General features: G+C 44.0%; 1 protein-coding gene across 1 annotated transcript in view; it reads right to left on the minus strand.

Moving 5' to 3' along the window:
- Positions 1–21,538, minus strand: part of THSD4 (thrombospondin type 1 domain containing 4) — a 589,485-nt gene that overhangs the window by 308,742 nt on the left and 259,205 nt on the right. The window lies entirely within an intron of this gene.

Consider the following 21,538-nt stretch of genomic DNA (forward strand, 5'->3'; position numbering starts at 1 on the left):
CCTTTAGCTTCACATGAGCTTCCAACTCGCTGGAGCTGGCTTGCCAACACACAAAGATTTGTGCCAGGCAATCTTGGCGAAGGATTTCAAAGAAGCAGCTAACAAAAGAACCTGGCCTACACTCCAGGACTGCAATCCATGAAATGGTAACTTTGTGAAAGGAGGTTCAGTTTTGATTTGTTTGTTTAACTTTCCTCAATGCAAATACCAGGGGACAAAAGGAAACTGACAGTGCCCATGTGGCTTCATCATGGTGGGAGAAAATCCTGCAGGAAATCGTGATCAAAGCAGACTCTAACCTTGACTTTTCTGGACTGTGTTTTTTGTTTCTTAACAAACATCAAATCAGATGTTTGGAAAGGAGTACCTCTTTCAACAGGACTCCATATAATATTGACACTGTTTGGTATCACATTTAATACTGATGGAACCTGCAAGTCCCAACAGCACCTCTGGTTGTTTATTTGCAATAACACTCTGGGACTTTTCTACTGAAAGTTATGATGGGCTACAGAGAGTTGGTAGCTCACCTCTAAGTGGGCTCCAATAACCCCTGCCTGCCACTATTCATGCCTTTCTGTAGTTCCCTCTCACAGATGATAAGGCTAATCTGTGTAATCAAAAAGATATTTTGGAAATGATGAGGGGTGATTTCTGAGGCCAGGTCATAAAATACATTGGGGCTGCTACCATGTGCTTTCTGGGATCATCTGGGGAAGCCAGCTGCCATACTATAAAGATACTCCAGCAGCTTTTATGGTGAAGAACTGAAGCCTCCTACCAGTAGCTGCTTTCAGCTTACTCATCTTGTGAGCGAGCCATCTTAGAAGCAGGTTGTCTAGCCGCAGTCAAACGTTTAAGTGACAGCAAACCAATTAATGTCTTGACTGCCACCTCATGAGAGACTCTGAGTCAGGACCACCCAGTTATTATTCGGCTCCTGAATTTCTGGCCCACAGACACTCTGTGAAATAATATATATCTATTATTATTACTATTTTAAAATATGTTTTAATTGATTTTTAGAGAGGAAGGAAGAGGGAAAGAGAGATAAACATCGGTGAGAGAGAAACATCAACCACTGCGTCCTGCATGTCCCCTACTGGAGACTGAGCCCACAACCTGGGAATGTGCCCTGACCAGGAGTTGAACCAGTGACCTCTTGATACATAGGATGAGCTCAACCAACTGAGCCACATTGACCAGGCATCTCTATTATTATTTTTAAAAGGCTAAGTTTTGGAGTAATTTGTTCCACATCTAGAGATAACTAATACAGAGAAGTTAATACAGAGCTACAATGAGTAAAACTTAGTTTTTCTTTGTAGTGCTTAAATAGTAGAGGCCCTTCACTAAGGCCAAACTGGGTAAAATGAGGAAACGGGAAGTGATATGGAAGACACAGATTACATTTGGTCTTTACAGGATGGACTACCCTGCACAGTGAGTGATTAGATAAGCATCTCTAGCAAATTGTGCTCTGGTAACTTCCAGTCCCATCTAGCTGAGTGTCAATGACTACACACCAGCATGGAAAAATGACCTTGGCCTTAAACACTAAAGGTGGCTGAGCTGTGCTCAGAGAACATTCATCTTTGTCATAAGTAGCCCTTTTCTATTTTCACTAAAGAGACAGCCACCAGCCCAGTGAGAGAAAGGTCAGACCTCAGATATGAAAAGTGTCTGCTCACTTTCAATGGTCCAAGATCCATCAGTGCCCTGAGTCATGGATGTCACTGTCAGATTCTGACGTGAGTTATCATAGCCAAGCCACTGTCTTCACAGTATGTGTACATATGACCACATGCCATCCAGCCCTCCTGGCAGGCATAATAAATTCAATGTAGAATGTACTCTGATCCATTAGTTTTGGAAGAGCAGGAACGATATTTAAGTGCTTTTTAATATACCATTTAATTTACTCCTGGGGTTATCTGGGACCAATGGCATGCTTAAAAAAAATAGGCAATTTATATTTCTCCTCCTTGCTATCTACCACTATATTTTGAATGCTCGTAGGTGATTTATTTCTTCTATTAGCATGATTTGGCTCAAAACAATTGGCTTAGAGTTTCAACCTCTTAGCCACTCCCTTAGGTAATCCTTGGGGAATGCACCAGAAAGAAAATTACCATGGTATTGTGGGCCACAGAGATCAAGGAGTAGAGAAGGTACAGCTGCAGAGAAACACAAAGATGGGGCCATGGCACTTCTTACGGGAGAGACATCAGTGTGGCCAGAGGTAGAACCTTGGAGAGAGGCCAGAGGTAGAGCGTGCTGGTCACTCCAGGGCCACAAAAGGTGTGGCTGAGTATGGCAGAGGACAAGGTCCAGGCTGTGTAAGACTGACTATAGAGCCTTTAAGAGGGAACATAAGCCCCCAAAATGAAAAAGTGTAAAGTTTACTCACCTAATACCTCCCCTGAATTTATCAATCCCTCTGCTGCCACCTAGTTCAGACCTAGATACAAGGAGCTATCTTTCACAAAACTGAAATAAATCAATTATTATGTAACTCCTCAGTTTATATATATAAACATAGATATATAAACATATATATATTTATTTCTCATTTATATTTTGTTGCAGTTTAGGGATTATGGGTGATCCTTACTTTTGGGGTACACGAGTATCTTTTCGAATTTTTCAAATTAAAAAGGAATCTAAAGAGCTCTTGTTTGAAATATTCTGTTTAATGCAAGAGATTCAACTTTTTGAGGAAAGCTTGCTGGGGAAATACTTCAGTCTGCCTTGAACGAAGCAAGGTGAACAGAAAACACTTGCCTGCAACAGCACTGGGGTTGCCCGGGCAGAAAACCCACAAAACAATGAGAAGGCTGATTACTATTGAAGATTTCAAGAGCCTGACAGAGGCAGAGTTAGGAATTCATGAGAAAGCTACCTTAAGTATCCTTTTCAGTTCCCTCAAACATAGTTTCCAACTATAGTTGACTCTTGAACAATGCGGGGTTGGGAAGCGACAGCCACGGGACTTAAATTTCAGGCGCTGAATCCCCACCTCCTACCCTCAGGCTGAGTGTAGAGGCTGGAAACACCTGCATCCCCCCCCCCCCAGAGGCCGGGATGGAAGTTACACCCCGCAGGGCCTTCGCCGGGCCGCAGGAGGCTCAGGAGGCTCTCACCCACTGCTTCTCCCCCCATTCCACCCGACTCTTTCGGTTTCTAACAAGGGCTGCTGCGAAGGACGCAAGCATGGGGAAGCAGTGCCTCCGATGAGCCCTTAGACTCAGAAGGCCCTCCGATGAGGTTTGATTTCGGACTCAGCTGCCAACCAGATACAAACCTCAGGCAAACTACGGTGAGCACCTGGTTACTGTGTGTATACTGAGGAGCAGGACAGAATCCTCCTAGCAAGACTGGGGATGTGTGGAGACGGTCAGGTAATGTGCTTAGCAGAGCACCTCACTCATCCCTGCTATGCATGAAACAATGCCTCTCCTTTCTATCTCAGCAAGTGCAGTCATTTCAGCATTTTCACTATCTTACTGATACTCCAAAGTTGTTCCTTTTTGCTGCTGGCAAAAATTATCCCTGGAAATGAAAGAAATTATGTAGGAAAAGAATGCACAAGATTGCCTTAAAATTTGAGGTGAAGAGGAATACACAGGGTGGAAAAGCATGAAGAAACATGCCTTGGCACCACTCGGATGCTAAACTGGGGACGTTTTCATCTATTTATGTAAGTAATCCAAAAGTAAACCGCAGGAGGAAAAGACAGGAAGAGAAAAGTTCTTTGCTCATACCCAAACCAAACACCGCAAAATAAACGCTGTCGCTCATACTAGGAGATTCTAATTAAGGGGGGAAGCCTAACTGTGTTTACAGAAGGGGCCCAGTCTAAAAGGCATTTGGTCAAACTGGGCTGGGCTTGACCCTTGACTCTCTGGCAGGCTCAGAAAGCTCAAGAGAAACAAAAGGACCTGAAAACTGTTAGGCAAAGCACAAAGAATTGTGCTCCTTATTGCTTCAATCCAGGGCCACCCAGAGGTGAGCAGGGCAATTTTGTCTCTGACACTCCCACCTCCCTTTCAGCATCCACTGTATCACACTTCTGTGCTTTCTTAGTGCTCCTAATTCCTCCCCACTACCTCTCAACCAAACTGGGCGTCATCTGGAACAGATTCCAGCCACCAACTCACTATACGCTAGGCCTGGGTGTCCATGCTGCCGGGGAGAACAGCATTTTATTACAGGCCAATTCCTCAGGTCAAAGAATGAAGCACTAACGCGGGGCACGGGCCGACGGCCTATGGGCCTGAAGGGACAAGCTGACTGGAGGGTTGAATGAAGGCTGCCTGTTAGGAGGGGAGCCTCCGCCACCCATGATATAGGACCAAGCGACAGCCACTGGAATAAAGGGTGTTACTACTTCACCACGCTCTCCTTCAAACCCTGCCCACCGGTCAAACCTGCGATTCGATTCAGCAGGCAGCCTAAGCAAAACCACGGGCTTCTCCACAAGCACAGCTCCAGGATAAGCCCATAACACCGCCTTCCAACCTTGGGACCTGCCACCCCAGGCCCTTCTGACTGTATCATGTGGTGCCACCGCCACCGCAAGAATGAAAACCTAGCCTGGAGAGGCTCAGGCTTCAGTGTAGGGCACAGGCCAGGGGAGCAAAGTTCTGCTTTCTTCAGCCTCTCACCTCCCCTGCTCCGCAGACTACCAAGCACCCAGAGCAAGAGATGCCAGGGCCCAGAGGAGCCAGAGAGGCACTTACTGATGTTAGAAACCCAAGTCCGAAAGGATCAGAGGGGGAGCAGGTGTTTTTGAATGGCAAAGGTGGGCCTGGGCAGGGAGAGGGAGCCTCTGTGAGCCCCAAATCAAACCAGAGAAGATCTGGCTTTGGAAGGAGAGTGTACTTATTCCTCCATCTTGACCCCTTCTACTGAGTGCTGGAGTTTTATTTATTCAATCAATTTAGCATGTCTTAGTGCCCAGTCCCTCTTACTTTTCTTCCTCTTTGGAATGACCTTCACGTCAGCAAGAGATGTTTGGAGGAAGAGGGGCAGAGGGAGGGGGACTGGGCCACCACTGCACTGAGAAAGCCTTCTTTTCAATTACCTTCTTGACCACTTAGAATAAATTTTAAAGGGCTGTGCTTTTCCTGGGACATTTTTTCTTTGAACTCCCAGACTTCCCTTCATTGCAAGTTGCCATAATATAAACCAGATTTTTTCCCCTCCCTCTTGTTTGCTTAAAAGGCGTTAACTATAAATTAGAGTATCTTAAGAGCGAGGTGTCACACGCGGGCCTGGCTCAGCCCTGGAGCCCCACAGCTGGGAGAGCGGCCAGGCCGCCTCTTGCTTTGGCAGCCAGGCTCCCAGCCCCAGCCCCGGGCCAGGGATGATCCCACTCTCCTTTCCAGAGCTATCCAGTTACATCAATGTACAGCAAAGGCCTTGTTTAACTTAAACATTAAGTTTTATTCCTTCTTTTCTTTTCTTTCTAAATTTCTTTCCTGGAGGAGCAAGAGAGGGAAGAGTGGTTTTAAAGGTACACTTTTGAGTTATTTGCCATGCAGTTCTTTCATTCTCAAGGGCATCACGGTGCATTTGCAATAAATATCCATCCAATGCTCCCATGTCTGGAGTTCCCCATGGAACTCCAGGCTCCCCATGGTGGCAGCGATGGGCACTACACAAGAAGGCAGCAACCATCACAATGTATCTTTAACTGAACTAGCCATCAGATTCCCACCAGAGAATCTACACAGTGGCACACACACACATCCCTCCAGGTCGGACTAGTACTCCTGACAACCGCTGTTTTGGGGTAGTTTAGTTTTGTTTCTTAGGATACCCAAGTTCACAGCTGTTACTCAATGTCAAAATTTAGGAAATATTCACTGAGTACCAATTGTTTACCAGGCACAGTACTGAACGATTCCACATCTGCTCATGTCACCAGACACTGTTTACAATGGTTCCACAATGTATTGTTCACCTGTGGTAAGTAACACCGCGTTGCTCGATGGCTCTCTGTCCTCGGAGGCATTGAAGGACAAAGGTGACCACAGGTCAGTTCCTGAAGCCCATCTCAGACAGAAGAGTCTGAGAGCAGAGCACTGTCACTTGCAAGAATGAGGTATTCAGAGCAAAAGAGTTTAGTTTTGAATTTCAAAAGGGTTTGGCCTGCAAGATCACCCAACACTAGGTCTGAGCACAGGGTGTGCCTAGAGCTACAGAGAGAAAAGGTTCACTCTCTCAGGGGCAGTGTCCTGCACAAGGGCAGGGGCTGTCTTAGCCTGCTTGGGCTGCCACAACAAAAGACCAAAGGTCAGTGACTTAAACAACAGACATTTATTTTCTTACGGCTCTATAGGTTAGAAATCCCAGATCAAGGTCCCACATAGTCGGTTTCTGGTGAGAACTCTCTTCCTGACCTGCAGACAAAGCCTTTTTGCTGTGTCCTCATAGGGCCTTTCTTCCATGTGTTTGTGTGGAGATATATCTGTATCTATATCTATCTATATTTATATCTACCTTTCTATAGAGAGAACACACAAGCTTTCTGGTTTCTCTTCTTATAAGGGCACTAATACCATCACGAGGGTTCCACCCAAAGGCCCCATCTCTAAATATCATCACATTACGATGAGAGCTTCAACATACAAATTTGGGGGGAAGGGGCAAAATTCAGCCCAGAGCAGGAGTAAATAAATGTCTTTGAAAGCTGGGAGAGGAGTGGAGACTGGGAAGGGTGGGGCTGAAGTTTCAAGTATGGAACCAGTTGCTTCAATGTATGCAACTCACCACCAGGTCCAGGGTAGAGACACTGGAGGTGGAAACAGAAATCTCCAGAGACAAATGGAACCAAAGCTAAGGGGGCATGTTGTTCTTCCCATGTGGGGAAGTGGGAGCAGGTAGACCCCCTCACTGAGTGTCCCCACACACTGAGCGTCCCCAGCCACACAGGACAGCTGCAGGAGAGAAGAAACAGTGGCGTGGTGAGCTGAGACAGTGGCCCCAAGGTTAGTACATGGCTGTGTGAGGTGTTGAGGAACGAGACATGGCACAGAGCTGGGAACCTAGTGGTCATGTATGGGGCCTGGGAGCATCAGCAGCCAAAGTAGAACTGAGCTAGGGAGGAGGGGCTGGAGGGAGGACTGGAGTCCACTAGCCCTCAACTGTGCTATGAATCAGCCTGAGAGCTACATCCACTGCCCTTGGAACAGATGTAGTGAGGATGGGAGGGACACCCATATTGCCAAAGGCCCCAGGCAATATGGACCACAGTCAACCAGTCAGGAGGAGACTGCAGGAAAGGACAAGAGGGGGCCAAGGCCTCTGCCCCCAGCATTTCCTTCTTCACCTTGACTCCCCAGGAGAAAAGATGGAGAAAGGGGAAGAGAAGGGACCTTGAGAAACAAGGAGAAACTCTGAGAGATAGAGGATTTTCCCAAAGAAACTAAGTGAGTCCAGAAGATACCTCTAAACCAGAAATAACGCTTTAATTGACCAGATCAAATACCACCCCCTCTGCCAGCCCAGGCTTCTCTGTCTATCAAGTGTAAATGGGAGCTTGTGAAAAATTTGGGCTCGGTTATGAACAAAGTCATGTCTCCACAGACCACCATATGTGTGTGGCTGTTTAATTTATACTGTTACATTACCTTGTGTGCTGTAAGATTTACTATTTCCATTTTTTAGGTGAGAAAATGGAAGCTCAGAGAGTGGAAGCAACTTGTCTACGGGCACATGACTTGTAAGTGACAGAAGCTGGATGTGAACTTGAATCTGCAGAGCCTGGTTCAATGTGCTTTGGCTTTGTTCCCTGTTCTATTCTCCGCCAACCCTCTCTGAGCAGGCACAGCTCTCCTGGGTGAAAATAAGGGCAAGAAAAGAGACTCTCAGCTGCCTACATTATGTTCACCCTGGCCACAGGCCTGGGGCACCAACAGGGTGAGTCTACACTTATTTTCCAAGCCTGAGTTTCTTCCAGGCAGTGATGCCAACCAATCAGTGGACCATATGAGGCCACATGGTCACACAATTACTGAGCCACTAACCAGACCTGGTTTAGAGAGAGAAGAAACAGGTCTGCTATCCTACCCAAGTTTTTAAGCACACACTGCTGGACTGATATGTTTGTCCAACACCAAACCCTCCTTCCTTAGTCCCTTCTTTTGATTCCAGATTTGCACCTCGCACCTCCCTCGGGCCAGCCGTGTCCACCATCCGTGTCCATCCTGGACAGTCCTGCTTCATCAGAGCCCCGAGTCACCCCTTTGCATTATCATGTTGCTTTAATATGGGTAGTAGTTTCTTGTCCTACTTTTAAACCTGAGTGGTCTTTTCCCAAGTGTTTATAAATCCTATTACGCAGCTGTAGCTACCCACAGAACTAGACATTGACTTTGGCCAACAAATCTTCCCGATACCAGTTGGTGTTCAAATGACTTTCCATATTCTAGTAGCTTGGGGTCTGAATTTTGTAGCAAATCAATTTCCCTCTAAGTCTATTAATTTCTAAATGCTATTTTAACTTGAACCTAGTAATAAGTTTTATTGTCAAATTTAACTGCTTTTGCTCCCAACACTTTTTACTCAAGTTAAACTGATTATGAAATATTTATGTAGAACACGAATAACTGATAAAAATAACTGTCCTCTGTGACTTCAATGAATGTGGAGTAATGGCAATAATAATAGCTCATTTTTTAGCACTTACAGTGTAGCAGGTGCTGTGCTAGATGGTTTTCATAGAACTATCTCACTCGATACTCACAATGACTCTGGGAAGTAGATTTTATTATTATTTCCATTTATCTGAGGCCCAGAAAGGCTAATTAACCTGCCCAATGCTGCACAAATAGTGACAACATGGACTAGAACCCAGTTCTCACTAACTCAAAAGCCCACGTTCTTCACATTCTACTCTACGGCCACAGAGAAATGGTGTCCAATATACCCCAGATAATTTGGTCAGTCAGTAGAAAAAGAGCTTGACACCAGTGGTGTTTAATAATAACAGATGTGTTTATATCTACAAGAATAACTTAAAAACCAATCACCCTAGGTACTAATTCAACCCAACACATAAGCCTTCTCCATCAATAGCTAAGTCATGGCTTGGCAACTGCATTTCCTATGTGATGACCATCTCAGAGTCTGTGACCAACGTGAACAGGGCTGGTCACATACTGGGCCCCCTGGGGCAGTGCTGAGGCTGCCCACTGGCGGGTCAGGCAGACAGGTGAGATGGGCAGGTCTATTTCGGGGTTTGCCTGCTGTGGATGGCCCAGCAGGGACCTGGGATTTGAAAGAGAATGAACAGAAGGCAAGGGGATTTCTATGTAATCATCAAATGTGTTTACAGCCAGTCCCCAGTTTTCACCACCTTTCCTTTAACCAATCCATTCATCCAGCCATGCCTGAAAGCCACCTATATTTAACTTTTCACCACTTTGATTCAAGAATTTGTCAGTTTCTACCAGGCTGTTAACATTACCAGTCAACTGTTGCCCGATCAATGTGTGAGTGCCATCTAGACGTGAATGGAGGTAAATGCAGGCCATGGTGGGCAAACGTGTCACTGCACAGCTCTTCCTTAACATCTTTCACAAGCCCTTGATGAGAAAGCAGGAAGGATGTGCTAAGATCCTCAGTTCATGACTTTATACTGGGCATTATATCCAGAAAATCTTGCAAATATAGTTTCTGCTTTTGAAGACATGGTTAGGTAGGCCTGGAAAAAGAACTTAACGAATCTAATTTCTATTACCCCAAGATCTTATGCACTGAAATTACCAAATGCCCAGGATGTTAAGGGAGTTAGAACTGAGATAAGGATAGGTTGTTTCCCAAACAATCTCTGCCACCAAATTTCAGGTTAAATTTGGGTAAATGACATCTCCCTGGGCCTCAGTCCTCTTAACACTGTCTTCTCAATATTCTCAATGAGGATGTTGGACAGTGTGATAAAAGCCATTCTTACAAGGCTTGGTTCTAGGATATAACACAGTACTTCCACGGGATAGCTTTTAATGGATGCTATTTTGTTTCAAGCTAGCAGATGAAACAACAAGTAAAGAATAACTTATCTTGAGACCTTTTGGAGGTGACTGAAACAGGCACTGTCTAAGTGCCTGCACCCACACTAGCCTCCCCTCCCTCCTTCCTAATTGTCGGGACCTCACAATGTTGGTGTTGGCAATGTCCTCATAAGACCAGGCCTGTGTTTGGCTAATGAGATGCCACCAGAAGTCAACTAAGTGGAAATGCTGAGCAAACATTTACTTATCTGTGGAAAAGATACCATCTCAGTCAACAAGTACCTTTAGCATTTTTTCTTGCCTGGACTCAGGCAAGATGAATACCCAACTTAGGCTATTCTGAGAACATGCAGTCCCATGCTAAGGAGAGTAGAAAATGGCACCAGGAGGAGCCTAGGCCCTTGAGGAATGGCAAGAGTGTCTTCATTAGTCCAGGGCCTCCTTCTGGAGTCACTGTTCCATGGGAAAAACAAACCTGCCTTTGGTTAAACCACTACTGTTGGGCTTCTGTTACAAGTAGAAAGTCATACGAACTGACATAAGAACTCAGATTTTGTCATTCATTTTCTTATTCAACAAATATTAGAGTATGTGCCTGTATCTGTACCAGATACTAAGAGTCCAACCTCGAGGCCCGTGTGGTCTGGTGGGGCCACCTTCAGGGCAGGGTAAGCACAGGAGGCAGGAGAAGGAAGGAGAGGCCACAGAAGTTTCTGTAAGGCGACTCCTTAGTTTAGTACACAAAAACCAGCCTGGTAAAGGAGGGGAAAGAGGGCTATAGCAGACTCTGTTGTTTGACAACCCGATGGCCGTTTCTCTTCCTCCCTGCTGACAGTGCCCTGGCTTTCCTTCCAGTGTCCTTCCCTCCCATCCCTCACTCTTGGGACTTCCTTAATTCCCTTTGCCAGTGGTTGGTTTAGGATGGGCATGAGACTCGGTTCTGACTAAAGAGAAAGAGGCAAATTCTGCTGAGGGTGTCTAGAAAGGCTTTCTTCACTCTCAAAAAGAGGACACGAAAGGAACAGCACTCTTGTTCCTTCCTGCAGGACTTCCTGTGTGCCTGAGACCCACTCAGATATCCTGAAAATGAGGGAAAGGAGGCTGCGGAGACCATGAGTTCAGCAGAGTGGAAAGATGAAGGGAACCTTGTCCTCAATGGCAATGCTGAACTGCTGCATAAATCAACCCTAGAACCACCAGGAATCCAGGCTTTTGTTATGAGAGTTAGTAAGTCCTCTTAGTGTTAAGTCTTCTGGATGGATTTTTCTGTTTCCTGCAGCTAAAAGTTTCCTTCTAGGAAGCAGCAGCAGCATATATTAAGGAACTGAGAGATGTGACAGAAGATGACCTGTTTTAAGAACTGGAGGCACTAAAGACAAATGTCTACACCAAAAGAGTGGCATGGCAAAATGACACTACAAACTTAGTGGGGACCTAAAGACTGTGGTGGAACTGCCAGAAGTTTTCAGCATGGAGTGACACATTTAGATTAGTAATACTTCAGACAATGACACTGTCGATTCTGCAGAAGGAGGGGCAACAGGAGATAGGAAGAGCACTAAAGTACTTATCTACACCAGCAAAGATGAAGGCTTGAAGAAAGAAAGTGATGATGGTAAGAGGGGGGATGAAAAGCAAAATACAAAAACCTACTAAGGAGGTAGTTTACCTTAGAACCTCATCACCATGGGATGTGGTGGGGAGGGAGAAAGAAAGAGGAATTGAAGATGACACTCATATTTCTGGCCTGGGTGACAGCTGGATGTTGGCCATGAAGATACAGGTGGAAACATCTATGATAATAAGGTTATTTTGGGGAGGGGGTTTTGGGGAATGATCAAGGAAATTCCATTTTAATTATCCTGAGATTTTAGGTGGAGCAATCCAGAATGCAGCTGCAAAGGGATAAAGCATGGACTGGTCTCCATGGTCACGCTTGGCGACAATTCCTCACACTTAGTGTTTTGGTGAACAAGGGAAGTATAGTATCATCTGGAGCCCATGCACTGTCATGAGCAACATTTTAATCCCACAGTCATGAGAACTTTCTGAAGCTTGAGCATGAAGCCAGATCATCACTTGTTCCCAGTCAGGCAAACAGTGATCCCAACCCTCTGAACATCAGACTTGATCTCACCATCAGAAAGATTGGAGGGAACATCTGAGAAAAACAGAGAACCTCCCATGGATCAAACTGATGGGGATCAGAACATGGACTCTGGGGGTGCTGCTGTAATGGGACACGCCTGCACTATGTGGTTGTGAGGTCAAGGGTATCCAGGTAAGACCTGGTGAAGAATGAATGGATCATATGATGCCAATAGCTCCAGATGAACAGTGTTGCTTTCTGTGGCGATCTTATGGGTGGCTGACTAAAAGGTTCATTTGTTCACTTGAACAAACATCTTTTGAGCAAGTACCATGTGCTTACTCACTGTGCTAGTCAGTGGTCACTAGTTCAAGATGTTTCTAGGCATCCATGGGGAGAGAGACATGTAAATAAAAAGGGCTTACTGCTCTTCTCTATTGGAACTACAGGTGTCTTGAGGGAAGTCTTTGGGGTGCAACATAGAGATACATCCATCCTCTCCTGGGTCCATGAGTAACAGTGTTAAAGAGGAAATAACACCTAAGCTGAGTCTTTGCCATTTGTAAAGAGGAGACATTCCAGGCAGAACAGAAGGGGCAAAGCCGAGAGGCATAAAATGGAGGCATGGCCTGTTCAGAGAGCTGTACCTGGTTTGGTACAGCTGGAGTATACGCTTTAAGAGTGGAGAGGTAGGCAGGGGCTAGATCATGGAGCATGCTGGATGCCATACTAAAGAGTTTGGCATAGTAGGCCCAGAAGCAGGGGAATAACATTCTGATTTAGAGCTTAGAGTACCTCTGGCAGCAAAGTGAGAGCTCAACTGAAAGAGAATAAGAAAACAGGCAGGAAGTCCAGTTAGGAGATCCCTGCATGGTCCAAAGAACAAACGACTGAAGACCTTAAATGAAGCAATGGCATTGAGTAGACAAGGAAGGAGCAGGCACAAGAGCCTTCAAGGATGCCGAATGGACAGACCTTGGTCACCACTGGATGTGGGGAGGTGAAAATGAGGAAGGCATCCAGCTGGTCTGGTTTGGGAAATGAGCAGAATGGAAATGCCACTTGCCAAAATCAGAAACATAAGAGAATGAGCTAGGTGGGAGGAAAATAAAGATCACATGGAGCATTTCCAGGTGGAAATGCACAAGAGTGAATTAGCATGACTCTGGAACGCAGGACAGGCCTGGTCACAGAGGACACATTGATGCTCTTGGTAAATTTCTGTCTTCTGACCAAGAATTAAATTGATAAACAACCAGACAAGTTAGGAATCTCACTTGTGGCCACAGAGGAGATGGTGCCAATCTAAAACTCCAGACTGATTGCTTTAGACATTCCACTGACTTCTTTAGAATGACTGATTCACGGTATCTTAGACTGAAAGGGATCCACAGATGATCTTGTCCAAACCTGCACTCAATTTAAACATCCCTCTCCAGCACCAGCTTATCAGTTTGTTGACACTCTGTCTGTACATTTCTCTATGTGCCTGCCCGCCATGTCCCGTTTATCACACATTTACTAAGGATTCACACCATTTTTAATGGGGAAGGCATTACCACATGAAGTGGACCATGTGGTAGGCATCCAGCTGGTCTGGCTTGAATTTATTTTGTTTTGAATTTATCTTTATTGTTGAAAGTATTATAGGTGTCCCATTTTTTTCCCCATTGACTCCCTCCACCTTTCTCCCACCCCTCCCCAGGCCTTCACCCCTTTATAGTCTGTGCCCATGGGTTATGCATATATGCATATAACTTCTTTGGTTAATCTCTTCCCACCCTCTTCCCTCTTCCCTCTGACACTACAGTCTGTTGCATGCTTCAATGTCTCTGGGCCTATTTTGTTTGTCAGTTTCTTTTGTTCATTAGCTTCTTCTTAAAGAAGACCCTTCAACATTTCATGCGATACTGGTTTGGTGGTGATGAACTCCTTTAGCTTTTTCTTATCTGTGAAGCTATTTATCTGACCTTCAAATCTAAATGACACCTTTGCTGGGTAGAGTAATCTTGGTTGTAGGTTTTTGCTTTTCATCACTTTGAATATTTCTTGCCACTCCCTTCTGGCCTGCAAAGTTTCTGTTGAGAAATCAGCTGAGTCATATGGGTGCTCCCTTGTAGGTAACTAATTGCTTTTCTCTTGCTGCTTTTAAGATTCTCTCTTTGTCTTTAACCTTTGGCATTTTAATTATGATGTGTCTTGGTGTGGGCCTCTTTGCTCCATAGGGGTGTCTCCAGCACAGCAGCTCTTCAGTTGTAGTTGCCCCTGGTCCTCACAGCTGATTGGCTTGGGGATCAGTTCCTCCCAGTGACACCAACAGCAACCAAGGCTCAACTACAACAGGATAGTGCACACAGCCCACACAGGGGAGCACCTAGAAGGCCCAGCTCAGGTGACTGGGGAGGCTGAGCCACTGGGCCCTACAGGATACCTACTACACAAAGCCACTCTACAAATTCCAGGAGACACACCAGCTCTACCTAAGACATAGAAACAAACACCAGGAAGCAGCCAAAATGCGGAGGCAAAGAAACATGTCACAAAGGAAAGAACAGAAGAAATCTCCAGGAAAAGAACTAAATGAAATGGAGCCAAGCAAGCTAACAGATACAGAGCTCAGAATAATGGTTATAAGGATGCTTAAGGAACTTAATGATAATGTCAAGGATCTTAGTAAGAATTTTAAGGAAACTAGAGAGATCATCAATGACATAAAAAATAACCAGTCAGAAATGAAGGCTAAAACTAACTGAAATGAAGAATAATTTACAGGGAATCAACAGTCGAGGATGCTGAGAATCAAATCAGCAATTTGGAATATGAGGAAACAAAAAACACCCAAGCAGAAGAGCAAAAAGAAAAAAGAATCCAGAAATATGAAGATAGTGTAAGGAGTCTCTGGGACAACTTCAAGCGATCCAACATTGGAATTATGGGGATGCCAGAAGGAGGAGAAAGAAAGCAAGAAATTGAAAACCTATTTGAAAAAATAATGACAGAAAACTTCTCCTACCTGGTGAAAGAAATAGACTTATAAGTCCAGGAAGCACAGAGAGTCCCAAAGAAGAGGAATATATATATTTTTTAATGTTGATAAAACATTAAAAAATTCTGTTATCTCAGAAACTACCACCCTGGCCTTGGATGATCATAGGAGAGACAGATTTACAATTGAGACAAAAGCATCTGATCTTCAGGAAACCTATATAACAGAAGGGATACATGGCAGTCACTACTTCTAGGATTTGTCTCAGGCTCTTTCTTCTACAAAATAAAATAAAATAAATTAGAAGCACTTGAAGAGTATTTGCTATGCAGCTTTCATTTTGAAATTACATTTGTCCACTGTATTTTAATTAAATACAGAGCTTAACCATTTAAGCAATAGCTGCTGTAGAAGAGAATGGGCTAGGATATAGCTTTGAACATGGAACCTTTTATGCTTTTCAAAAGCATAGTGAATGGAATTTTTTACAAGTGATCTGGAGGCTGCAGTTCTGCAAATGTCCAGCAGGGGGCACGGAAGTGACAATGTATAGTTTTTCTCCCTGCTCTGAACTGAACATGCATTTCTATGACTGTTTCAATGCTTCCTCTTTGTAAAATTTAAGGTTATCCTTCTTCATCTCCAGTTCCAAAATACACCGTGGCTTCCAGGAAACATCAAGAACAGTATTCACATATAGGAGGAGAGGGATCTGTTTCTCTCTAATGACAGGTGAAAGAGCTAACTCAGGTACTGGACTTGCAGGCAGAGAGGGCAGCTTCCCCATTTGGACACAGACAGTATTTCTGCGCAGCTCGAGCAGCCCAGGGAGGACATGTCAGGAAGGAGAAACGCACGACAGATGTCAGAACCTAGTTCAACACTCCCCGCGCCCCCTCCCCCGCCAAAAGAAAGGCTTTGAATACACAAAGGAAAACAGGCTAAATCTTTCATTTCCCCCCTCCAATTCTGTATTTTGAAGGATTACAAGCACATAGAAAAAGTTGCAAGAACAGTTCAATAAAATCCACACACCCCAGATTCAAAGAACATTCTCCTCCCTCTCATATTGCTCAATTCTATCAACATTTCTTAAGTACTTAAGCTCTGTCAGGCTCAAGGGGCTCATTGTTTATCAGGGAGGTCAGATGTGTAAATAAGTATGGACACTACAATCTAATGAGAGCAGAAATTGTGTCAAAACCAGGCACTATGGGGACTGGGACACAGTACAAAGAGTGATGACAACCCACTCCCAGAGCCAGGTAATGCTTCCCAGAGAAAACCTAAGAGGGAGATGGAGGGAGAAAAGGATTTCTAGGCAGAGGGAACAGGGTAGAAAGGCAAGGAGGATCAGCCATGTGTCCAGGGGCTGAAAAGAATTTCATTTGTCTTGTTTTGAATCTTCTGCTTTCATCTCCTCCCTTCATGGGGTGGAGCAACAAGAGTTAAAGTGTGCTCACTAACCGTGCCAGGTGTGTGCTGTGGGCCTTGTATGCATCTGCTCATTTAACCCCACAGCCTTGCTGGGTCGCACTGTTATCAGCCTCATGTAACAGAAGTGGAAAATGCGGATCAGGATAGTCAAGACTTTGACAAAGGAGACCCAGCTCGTGAGTGGCAGAGTAAGAACTCCCTTCTGCACTTTACCTTCTTAAAGCTCTACAGGCAAAACACTCCTCCCAAGGAAGCCTGACACCCTGCCCAGCCCTCTCTCCCACACTCCATGACCCAAGTTAGGTGGGCAGCAGCTTTCTCAACCCCAGTGCCTTTTTAGGTAGAGTAGAGTGGTCCCCTTCACCTGAGCCTCATACAAGCCACATTTTCTGTTCACATCAGGACACGGCTCCTGTTGCTCACCATTCCCATGATCTGGTTACAATCTCCTGGACAATTTCTATACCTGGTCCCATCTGTCTTTGCTGCCCCATCAAGTTCCAACAAATGAGCTCCAGACACGTCACCACCAGTGCCACCAGCAGCACTGCCCTTATGGCGCACCCCACACTGAGCTCAGGTCTCTATGCACCAAACAACACTGAATTTAATTCTCCCAGAATTTCATGAGGTGGTCTCAGCATCTCTATATTTGTATTTAAGGGAATTGAGTCTCAGAGAAATTATGGGACTTGCTCAACGTAACCTGGTTAGTGAATTCACACCTACACCTTATTTGGGAAGCGCCAAAGAGGACTGAACTAAAAAAACAATTCAGAACCAAGTCTGAAAGCAAATAGTTTACTTTGCATGTCCGTATACAATATCCCTCAAGCGTTATTTATAGCTCTTGGTGTTGTCATCAAGAAGACATTACTCTTCCAACTCAAATTTGCCCAAGTTATTACCCCCATCACTCCACTTCCACTTATTTTAATCCTGGCCTATTTAGTCTATCACCAGTCCTAGTTTCCTTACAGCTGCTTTTAGGACATGTAATTTCAATAATGAACACTAGATGTCACTATCGACCAGTTATACTAAACAGCCCTTCATAAGGTATCAGCTAAAAAGTCATCACTGAGAAGCATTCAAGTCACATTTACTTTATACTGTGCTCCATAATCTATAAGAGCTGGAACACAGTGACAAGACACATACTTCTTACAAAATATTTCATGTTCTCTAGCCTCACTCAGAGGACTTAAATATCTATTTTAAAAAAGGCCAATTTTTTTTTACCAACTGAGAAATACTAGCAAGAACACATTAAGCATCATTGGAACACCAGACATTGTACTTTATTTATCTCATATATTTTAAACCTCTCATTTTATGTATGAAATATTAGTTTAGGCTTTTAGAAACTGATTTGAAGCCCAAAAGACACAAAGATCTTTCACCCAGGAAAAGCTCCACCCTAGCTCTTACAAGACTGACAAACATTTTTTAAGGTTTTGCCAAGTACAGTTTTGGGGAAACAAGGCTAGTATTTGGAAATCAAATGTTGGAACCCAAGATCTCCCTTTATTTTTTTATTTTTAAAAATATATCTTTATTAATCCCAGAGAGAGGAAGGGAGAGGGGGAGAGAGAGATAGAAACATCAATGATGAGAGTCATTGATGGCTGCAGCCTGCAACCTGGGCATGTGCCCTGACCGGGAATTGAACCCCGATCCATGCACTTTGATTTGGTTGCTGTGCCCGGGGCTGGACCTCCTTCCAGGAGTTTGCCTCAGGAATAACAACCATTCTGAGGTCCTAGGAACTGGGGGAGCTGGTTTTAACACTATTGAAAATTAACTACCCTGGCCTGGCCGGGCGTGGCTCAACGGTTGAGCATCTACCTGGGATCCAGGCGATCGGGGTTCGATTCCTGGTCAGGGCACATGCCCGGGTTGCGGGCTAACCAATCAATGACTCATCATTGATGTTTCTACCTCTCTCTCTCCCTCTCCTTTCCTCTCTCTGAGATCAATAAAGATATATTTAAAAAAAAGAAAAGAAAATTAACTACCCTGTAATCAGACTTCAAGATCCTGGAAGGAGACACATGGACCACAGACCCTGCAGCTACTTCTCCCTTGCATACAGCCCTATATAACGAGCCAGGCAATAAGGGAAGGAAGGGCAGAACAGATTTTATGTGCACAAATCCCACTGCTCTCCCATTTATCGGCAAAAATGGAATAAATGCTCATATTTGATTCAACCTTATCTCTGCTTAATTGGCTGAAGTAGCCACAGGCAGCCTGGACCCACTGTTGTCCGGTTTCACTTCCTTAGTCCTTTCGGGTGAGTTAGGACACAGAGCAAAAAAGGGGCTTTTCTTCTGCCACCCTTTCCAGAGTTGGTTAGGAGACCAGGCTTATAATATCCTTAAATGCTACAATTACTAGCATTTCGCTGCTAATTGCGAAAATAAAACACAAGAGAAATAAGTAGGAAAAAGTGTAAATTTCAACCCATCAGGAGATGGGTTGATAAACTCTAAAAAATTTAGTAAGATGTGTATAAAATAAGATTTGTAGAAGATATTTGACAGAAAATGGTACCAGGGATTTTTTCCCAGTTTTTTCTGAAAAGCAAATAGCTGCTAGAACTTTTTTGCCTGTTTTTCAATTAATCTACTAATTTTGTCATCTGGAGTACTCTTCATATTTTTAACTTCTGCTATACCAGTGCTAAAAATTCATAAAACATTAGCTTTTCAATCAAGTAAAAACTTAATTGTAAATGTGAAGTCTTGCTAAGGCCCTAGAAACGGATGGCTTTTCCAAGTGATAAACAAAGAACCATTTACCTAGCATAACTGTAAATGCTGGAATGTTTTCTTTCTCTGTCAAAATGTATGTTCTTATATTTGCCATGCAGACTAATGAATAGAATACATATACACACACACATACACACATACATACACACATACATACATACATACATACTGTAATAAAGAGAGAGCCCCAAAACAGTACAGGAAAGATTTATTCTACAGTAAAGGCATGCTGGGTAGCCATCTGAAAAAATGTAAAATTGAATCCATACCTCACATGATACACTAGGGTACATTCCAAGCGGATTAATATAAAATGTAAAAATGTAAAAGCACAGAGCCATAAATTACTGAAAGAAGACATAGCAGAACTTTTCTTTTTACTTCAGAGTGTAGAACATCTTTCTACGGCACAAAATGTAGAGTGATAAAAGTGAAAATTCACCACTTAAGAAATTTAAAACTTCTGCATGGCAAAAAATAATGAAACCCCATGTGCATAAGTCAAAGACTACCTAAAAGCAAAACTAAAGGAAACCAAAAAACCCTGCAATTTATATCATAAAAAAAGCTCTTCCGTGTATGAAAAGCTACTACAAATTAAGAAAGATCAACAACCCAATATAAAAACAGATCACACAAAAGGAATGGAAAGGGTTCCTGGGTCAGAAGGGCACATGCTCTTCCTTCGGGGCTGGGACTCATGTAGGGCAGGCAAGGTGCCAAAGGCACAAAATTTAAGAAGACCCTGAGAATTTCATCTAATTTAATGCCTCCTTAAATTGTGCTCCTCACTCATCTTATTCCAGGCCCTGTGGTTCTTAAACATATGAAAATATGCTCCACCTGACTCAAAATAAGATAAATGCAAATGAAAACTACCCAAGACACCAGTTTTCACTAATGAGATTGGCACAGATCCAAACGTTGGATAACACACCACCCTCAGGCATTGCTGGTGGGATTGTTAGTTGTTTCAACCTCTCTGGAGAGCAAATGGCCACCCACTAGGCATTAAAATCACAAATACATACAAACTCTTGACTGAATTCTAAAAATTTATCCTACAGATACTTGAAAACATGTCAACTGGCCCATGCACAACCGTATTTACGGCAGCATTGCCAGTTACGGTAAAAGATAGGACACAACCTACATGTGCATCATGGTTAAATAAGTCATGGTCAGCTCATTCAGTGCAGCACTGTGCAAGCCTAACATGAATAAGGACATTCTTTAGATATTGAAGTGGAGAGCTCTCCAAAGTATGTTAAGTAAGAAAAGCAAAGTTCAGAGCCACGTGTGTGTGATATGCTACCATATGTGCACCCCCAAAAGAGAAAATAATATAATATGAATGGGCTCCTAGGTGCAGAAAAATATCTGCCTTAAAAAAGAAACTATCAAAGTGGTTATTTCCTGTTGGGAAATGGGAAACTGGGTGGAGAGGTGACAGGAATCACACTTTTTGGTGTCTGAGTCACATAACTGTATTATTATCTATTAAGAATATAAAAGAAAAAATGTGTTTTCATCTAGCACTTTTGTCCTCAAATATCTATTTCTATCTAGATGCGTGACACCTCCGGAGAGTTTTCTAAGGCTTTTCTATTCAGTCACTATTTGGTTTGATCTGACTTTTGGCAGAACTTAAAACAAGATGCCCAAACTGAATGTTAGGAGGATGGGCTTTCCCTTCCCATCTTCCCTCAGACTTCCAGGCTCTGTGGGAATCATCATCAGGTTAGCAGCCTATGTTTTAAAAAAACAGTCTGATCCTACAACAGTGTCACCAGCGACGAACATGAGCTGACTAACAAGAATGTGCACAGGGTCCAAAGAGAAAGGGGGCTACTGCTCCCCCTGGCCTTTTTGTCCGGGTAGAAACGGCCTGTGGTTTCCGTGTGCACAGGTTTCTGCACCCTGAGAATTTTACTGCGTGCCTCGTGGAACCGCATCTGTAGAGCAGAGCAGGTATACAATGGGCGCAGAATAACTCTACGGTGTCTGTCCCATAATGGAGCCTACTTAGATGGTGCTTCTAGTCTGTGTTTGGTCTAGGGGCAGGGATGGGGGTGCATGGGGGCAGAGGTGACTATTTGGCCCAGAGGACTTTCCCTGCTGAAGTTTCCTCTCATTTCTCAGTCATGAGTCCCAGTCACCACCCCTGCCAATTTGAATAGAACACTTCTCTAGTTTCCTTTGGGGAAATGCTGCCCATTAAGGAAAGCTA

The sequence above is a fragment of the Miniopterus natalensis genome, chromosome 1 (assembly GCF_054644295.1).
Source record: "Miniopterus natalensis isolate mMinNat1 chromosome 1, mMinNat1.hap1, whole genome shotgun sequence".
In the NCBI taxonomy this organism is placed as follows: Eukaryota; Metazoa; Chordata; class Mammalia; order Chiroptera; family Miniopteridae; genus Miniopterus; species Miniopterus natalensis.